Below are 8,039 nucleotides of genomic sequence, written 5' to 3' on the forward strand. Positions count from 1 at the left end.
GCAAAACACTGTGTGATGTGTGATCCCCTCACCTGCGGGTGTTCCAGTCCAGGTATGTGCCTGGGAGGTACGATCCGTGTACAATCCATACTCGCAGGCGTGCTGCGCAGAGCATGGAGGCAGGTCCCAGTCACCGCAGAGAAATGTGAGTGGTGCAATAGCGTGTGTGCCTTGCTTGTGTGCAGCACAGTGGAAGATGCAAGCATTGTCCCACATGACCCCATGCCGTGCCTGCCTGTTACAGCCCTGCCAGAGACAGTTATGTGACACCACCACAGAGGCAGTATAGCATGTGAAGATGTACATGTGTGCTCCACACCCCAGGCCGATGGCTGCAGGTCATGATTGCCACAGCAGTGTGGTCGACCAGGACTGTCATAGCGGTCAGATACCACATGCCTGTACAATAACAGTAGGAGCATAGGCAACAGTTGCAGTGACACAGTAGGTCAATGTACAGTGTCCCTGTGTTCAGACCACTGCCTACTGTACACTTGGCTAGACACACACCCAGAGGGTAATGACACCGGTGAGCCATCACAGGGGGCCCCCAGGGGACCATTTGTGCCCTTGTTGGTTTCACAGGTTCACAAAATCCCCAAAAATTTTGATCCATCAGCATGTGTTAGAGACAGACGTGTTGTGGAGGAGGGTGCCGACAACCACCGTGAGGCCTCGGAGGAGAAGGAGAGTGTTCAGACCAAGGGTAACCTACCAGGGCTACAAGACCTGGAGATAGTAGAGCGTTACAGGGTGGATAGGGACACGCTTACAGCAAATAGTGGAGCTGTGCTGGCCGCCTGAGAACAAGAAACAACAGTGGGGAACCCATCCCAGTGGACACAAAGGTATGTGTAAGCTTGCGAATACTGGCCACAGGTACCTTTCAAAGGCCAACTGGGGATATAATGGGCATCTCACAGGCATCAGCATCCAGGGTACTACACCAGTTTGGATGCCATGTTACCATGCCAATGAGCATATATACTTCCCCAGATCTCAGGAGGATTTTGGCTAGCAATATGCGCCACTTCCACCGCGGTGGCACAATACCGGAGGTACTGGGTGCGAGACTGTACGCACATACAAATCAAGTCACCACCTGGGAGCAGGGTAGACGCTACATAAACCGCAAGGGATTCCCTCCATCAATTGCCAGGTCATGTGCAATGCTAGGGCATTATCATGGATGTGTGCTGGCAGCCCCAGAAGCCACAACTCCCATATCTGGCATGCCTCACGGCTGTACCAGGTATTTGCCAGGGGCATCCCACAAGGCCACCTGGGGGATGCTGGCTATGCACTGGAGCCGTGGATGATGACTCCCATCAGAAATGCACACACACACATGCAAAACGCCATAATGAGGCACACGACAAACCAGAATAATCATAGAGTGTGTTGGGATGCTGAAATCACGGTTCCGTGCTTGGATACATCTGGTGGAGCCCTGCAGTACTCTCCAGGCACATGTGCCCACATATTCATATGTGCCATGCTACATAATATGATCCTGGAAGCAGCTGCTGCAGAGACATAACGGTGAAGGGCCACAAAGCCCACCACAACTGCCAAGGCCAGTCCAGGCACAGAGGGTTCTGGACCAGGACCACACTGTGCCAGCCCCAGTCGGCAGACGGAGGCGTACCATATGCCTATGCCCTGGCAAAGAGGGAACATATAGCACATACTCTGACAGCGAGGCCCCATGGACTGACACCTCCTACCTGCACACACAGTGAAATGGACGGCACACAAACATGACCACCTGTAAGTGTACCATATGGGTGGCCTCATGTGACTCCAACATAGGCAGCCCCCAAACACTGTACACCCAACAGCCAGCGGAGCGTAACGCCAACACCCGGCAGTACGCTGGGTCCTACAGCACATGTTGTATGCCACGCCCGCCGCAAGCATACATATAAACATATATATATGTGTATATACATATATGTAGATAGATATAATTACATAGAAATATATGTACACATATACATATAAGTACTACAGTTAAGACAGGGAATCAGAGGGATGTAAGGTGACTGAGATGTAACATGCGATATCTGTACATAGTATACATAGTGAAACCTGAGCATCCGGGAGGTTCAACATAAGAGGATACCAACCATGGAACGGGCAACATAGAAATGCATAGCGAGGCGAAAGATCGCCAGACCACAGTACTGTAACAATACATGCGGGGTAAGTACATGATATGAAGGGAGAGGTAGACACTGCCGCCGTGTCGCGCCCATGCAGGTACTGCAACCGCCCCGTGACAGTATGTATGTGTGTGAGGGTGCCACGCGGCTGTGTGAGTGTAATGTGTCTCTGTAACATGTGTATGTTGGTGCCACAAGAGGCAGAGTGAAACATGTGTAGGCATACCACCAGCCACAGGCATATGTACACCAGTATGTAGTGAGAGCCCCACCCTAGGCGTACAGGATATACAAAGTGACAATGTCCCAGATGGTAGCACAGGAATATACCCCATAGGAAATGGAAAGGACGTATGTAATACTCATGCCCGTATGTATGACACCGATATGTTAATTGCAAAAGATACGGGCAAAGTCACACAGCAATAGGTATGTACCGAGAATTACGTATGTGCTACCCAGTACTGACTGGGCCACGTGTCGGCCCGTAAACACCGCTGTGTGTTCTACAAGTGTCAAACAATCAATCCCCATCTGAATAGGTGCCAACCACTGGCAAACAGGCCATCCCAACAACAGGACCACAATGACTGTAAATATCTGGGACAGAATGACAAGGGATAGTTGTCACGCATAACACAACCGCTGATATACCACAGATGTGATGGAGGAATGCATGCATCAAGCACACCAGGCATACCCACCACATGACAACAACACAACCTACAATCCCATACCAACAGACAATTAACTGTCAACTCTCCAAGTAGGGACTGAGCACAGACAACTATACTATGTAGAGATGCAAGGCCCAAAGATCCGTACGCATAACCACCGACATCCCCACTGTACATAATAAAGGAATACAAACCGTGCAGCACAAACATACAGTCGGTCAATGACATCTGCATAACTACAACATATCGCGGGTACAAATTGCGGCATAATTGCATGCGGTAGACATGCAAACAATAGCCATGTTACAGTTTTGAATGCAATACGCCATCACGCCGGAAGGACAGGTACACCCACTTGTTGAAACAAATACTACACCTGTCTACATGGGTGACATGAACAGACCATACTTGTCCCCACGAATAGCAGATGCAGTCACATAACATAAGACAATACAGACCATCCCACGATAGGCAATATCAAGAGAGAATCCAATTATATGACTGTAAATATCCGAATGGGAGATGCACAGGTGATATGCAGTAATCACTCATGTACACAACCGCTGATATACCACAGATGTACGGAGGTATACATGCAGAAGGCCACCTGCAGGCGATATTGGAACACCAATCAACAACAGCAAGTTACACTCCCATAACAACAGACTATTAACTGTCAACTCTCCAGGTAGGGATGGAGCACACAGACAACTATACTGTGTATGTAGTGCAAGGCCCACAACCCGTATCCGTACATAACCACCGATATCCCCACCGTAGATATTAAAGGGATACAAACCGTAATAGCAGCACAAACATGCAGGCAGTCAATGACATCTGCATAACCGCAACATCTCGCGTGGGAAACACAATCAAAAGCGGATGCATACTTGCATGCGTTGTTTAAAGGAATACAACAGCCATGTTACACATTTGAATGCAATACGCCATCAACAGGCATGCGTCAGGACAGGGACACCCACATGTCGAACCAAATACCATACCCTACACACACAATCCACGGCTAACACCACTCAAATATACCTGTCGCCACACATAGCGTTGCAGTTACACATAACATAACACAATACAGACCATCTCCACGAAGGTAGGGCAAATAGCCATGCCCAGGTGAGGAATCCAATTATACCCCAGTATCGGCGTAATTCGAATGGAGTAGATGCACAGGTGATATGCATAATTACTCACTGAGGAACAGCAATTGGTGGGATGAACCCACATGTTGCAGGTATCGACGGATATAAGGATGACTCAGGATATTCAAACCGTATGCTCATACCGAACCAGCAGTGTACAACTGAAAGGAAAGAAAAAGGAAAACCGATATGGACAAAACGGAATGAAACACACAAGGTATGTAGAACACATGATATGTATGTGTGTAACGATGATGTGTATGACAAAGCTGTACTGTATGGGATTGGTGGTTGTAATGACACTTGTCCATAATGCAGAAAGTGGTGAAAGGTCATTATGGAGGGCTATCCTGCTGAGGATACCAAAGACTGTGGCCACTGTGTGCAGAGCAGTGGCAAATCATGTACACAGAGGAGACACCACAAGGGCTGCCACAGGGGCATTAGAGAGAACAATGCCAGACCACACGCGCATGCTGGCAGTGGATGTCCAAGGAGGACGTGCCATAGCAGGGGATAGGACATGTATGTATACTGCCACAGCAAAGATGTGTATGGGCATATACCGTCGATGTCATACGTAATGCGCGACGCGTGCAAGTATGCCCTGCAGTAGGGGATACTATGTCAACTATGTGTAATGTAAAGCTGTCAGGGTGGATATGACAGACATTATACACAGTATCACAGGCATATCATGCATAACAGGAGGTATCGCCTATTGGTATGTACAATAACAGGATACATATGGCCTGTAGGTATGGGACAGAGTAGTAGATAGCTAGCTGAAATGGAAGGACACCAAGTAACCATGCCCAAAGGATCTGTAGCAGGTGCACCGTGGTCAACAATGAAGTCTGGCAGGTCCATGTGTAAACACATGTGCAGTGTACACAGTAGTGTCACCTCCCATGGTAGTGTCCTGTGAACAGCAGAGGCGGTGTCAACTGCATGTCTACCCAGTACCGCTGCTGTGGTGGTACCATGACCACGTGTGTCACCCAAACAGCAAGGGAGCTATCACATGAACAGTGCCACTGTCTCTCCCTGTGGGATGTGCACAGGACCTATGTTCCACAGCATGGTGTGTGTTGTGTCACGGAAGTAACACAGAAGCCCAGCCCATGCAGTGTGGCATGTGTGCACATATCCATGAGTGGTCCGTTCACACTGCCCACTGCAAATGTCATGTAGGAGTATATGCATCAGTAATGCAGAGGACATGGGTGTCAGAGCAGAAGACACCCTGTGTATGTGGTATGCAGATGTTCCATGTCAGCCGCATATGTAATCTGAGCCTGGTACACATCGTGGCATGACAATGCTGTGCCATGTAAAGTTGTAGCTGTGGAAGGTACACCATAAATGTGGTATTGTACCCTTGACTGTGTGTAGATGTATCTCACAGGTACAATGGCTACCTATGTACCAGCATCACACACACAGTACAGATAGGTGTGGCCCTGCAGATGTGTATCCATGCCACAGTGGAATACGGTAACCACAGGACCATGTGGGGCATATGTGTGTACAGCAACCATGTACAATGTGATATATATGTACGGGGCAGTATCCATGTGATAGTCAGTGGGTGAATGTTGTTATGCAAAGGTGATGTGCATGCACCATGTGTCATGCATCCTGATGCCATGATACCATATGATGTATCTGCCACACTGACACCCGTATGGTCGGTATCGGTATGAGCTGGTGGAGCAATAATGGCACCAGGTATGTAGGGGATCTAGGCATGGACAGTACTCTGTGCCAGCTTGTTGTGTATGTAAGCAAATAGTGAACATGAGGGGCCCCATGACTGAGGACTGTGTAATGCCATATGTACCTGACATGTAGTAGGTACTATGATATGCTGCACCACTGTGTGTCCTGTCCACGAGTATATATAACATCCTGAGACACAGGGTATGATGTGCAGGTGGATGTGTATGCCAATACCAGAATGTGGAATGGTGCTGAAGGGCAATGTGAGGACATGTCTGATGTGTTGGCCCTCTGTACCACCAACCACCCATGCAATGGTATGACAGGTGGCCAGCATGTGTATGTGGCGTGCTGTGGCACACAAAGCCCAACAAGGGTGCCAGGAAAGGCATGGAGGCCATCAATATGTGCGTGAATGATGCCCATGTGCCATTCAGAATGGTCCAGTCATGGGTGTATGATGCAGTCCCACACGTGCAATGCAGTGCCACCCATGTGTAGTGTGAGATGCCGCTGTGGTCAGGTCAATACACAATGTCCGACAACAGGCTAGCAGTGAATATAGTGGGCTGGTGCGGAGACATATACCAAACAGGTTGGTGGGACATAACAGCCAGGGACATCAGAAGGTGACATTGGGACAGTGTCCCAGGACATAACGTGCATGGCAGTACCATGTATGTGTCCACAGGGACACTATGATGTCCATGTATGGATTGGAACCCTGTAGTGAGTGAGTGTGTATTGTTGGTGGTACGCCATCGCCTGGCATGTTGCCAACATTATCTCGGTCTGCAATGCCTGGGTGACTATTGTATGTGACATGAATGTGGATGTAGCCAAACAATACAGACATACCACCACACTGCCTGAGGCCACACCGCAATGTGCGGCAGTCATGTTTAGGTAGCTAGCCTTGGAGCATGTGATGGACCTCGAGGACCCACCATGGCTGACAAGTGATGCACCCACACATGTGAATATACACCACTGTGCAACAGCCTGCACATGTGGTTGTACATCATATGTGCATGGAACATGACCACCACAGTGGCGTCTGTGAAAGGCCAGTACCGCCATGTCTCTGTGTGGAATAGCATGGTCCCTACCTTGTGTACATGCTATGGAAGTGCACTGTGGTATGTGTCAGCATATGTATGTACACTGTCCATCTGCCGGGTGTCATGCCATTAACAACTGCTGTCAGCAGACGCCAGTAGTACTGGCTGTAGTACACATGTTCCATGTATGCTGATGGGTGTGTTTCCAGGGTGTGGCTAGCAGGGCCGTGAAGCATATGTGTTTATCCACCAAAGGGGATAACCCCAGGTGCACACACACACATGGAGGTATTGTGCATGCTGAGGGTAGTGTAGGTATGGTATGTGTTGTGTAATGTGTCAGCCAGCTGAGGAGTGCATGCCTCAAGCATGTGTGGGTACATGGGTGTCCATTCTAGGAAGTGTGGGTTGCTGTCAGCACATGGCAGTATTAGCTGTCTGAGGCCCAATGTACAGTATAACAACACAGACAGCATGTAACCTGTAGTACAATGTCACTCTGTGCATGTTACAATGTGTATAAGCGGTCACAAACATGGGTATCTGCAACATTGAGCACCTATGATGCATTGTGTTAGGCAACTATCCAGGATGTGTGCAAAACACTGTGTGATGTGGGATCCCTCACCTGCGGGTGTTGCAGTCCAGGTATGTGCCTGGGAGGTATGATCCGTGTACAATCCATACTGCAGGCGTGTGCGCAGAGCATGGAGGCAGGTCCCAGTCACTGCAGAGAAATGTGAGTGGTGCAATAGCGTGTGTTGCTTGTGTGCAGCACAGTGGAAGGTGCAAGCATTGTCCCACATGACCCCATGCCGTGCCTGCCTGTTACAGCCCTGAGACAGTTATGTGACACCACCACAGAGGCAGTATAGCATGTGAAGATGTACATGTGTGCTCACCCCAGGCAGATGGCTGCAGGTCATGTTGCCACAGCAGTGTGGTCGACCAGGACTGTCATAGCGGTCAGATACCACATGCCTGTAACAGTATGAGCATAGGCAACAGTTGCAGTGACACAGTAGGTCAATGTACAGTGTCCCTGTGTTCAGACCACTGCCTACTGTACACTTGGCTAGACACACACCCAGAGGGTGAATGACACCGGTGAGCCATCACATGTCCCAGTACACGTAGCCTGTGTAATGCCATCACAGGGCGGTCACAATAACACACATGAGAGATATATTGTACCAGGTGATGTGTCATGTGTGCATATGTTGAGTTGCACAGCTGTTCACACATCCGCAACATCTC

Source organism: Protopterus annectens, chromosome 2.part1 (genome assembly GCF_019279795.1).
Source record: "Protopterus annectens isolate FY-2018-M chromosome 2.part1, PAN1.0, whole genome shotgun sequence".
NCBI classification, from domain to species: domain Eukaryota; kingdom Metazoa; phylum Chordata; order Ceratodontiformes; family Protopteridae; genus Protopterus; species Protopterus annectens.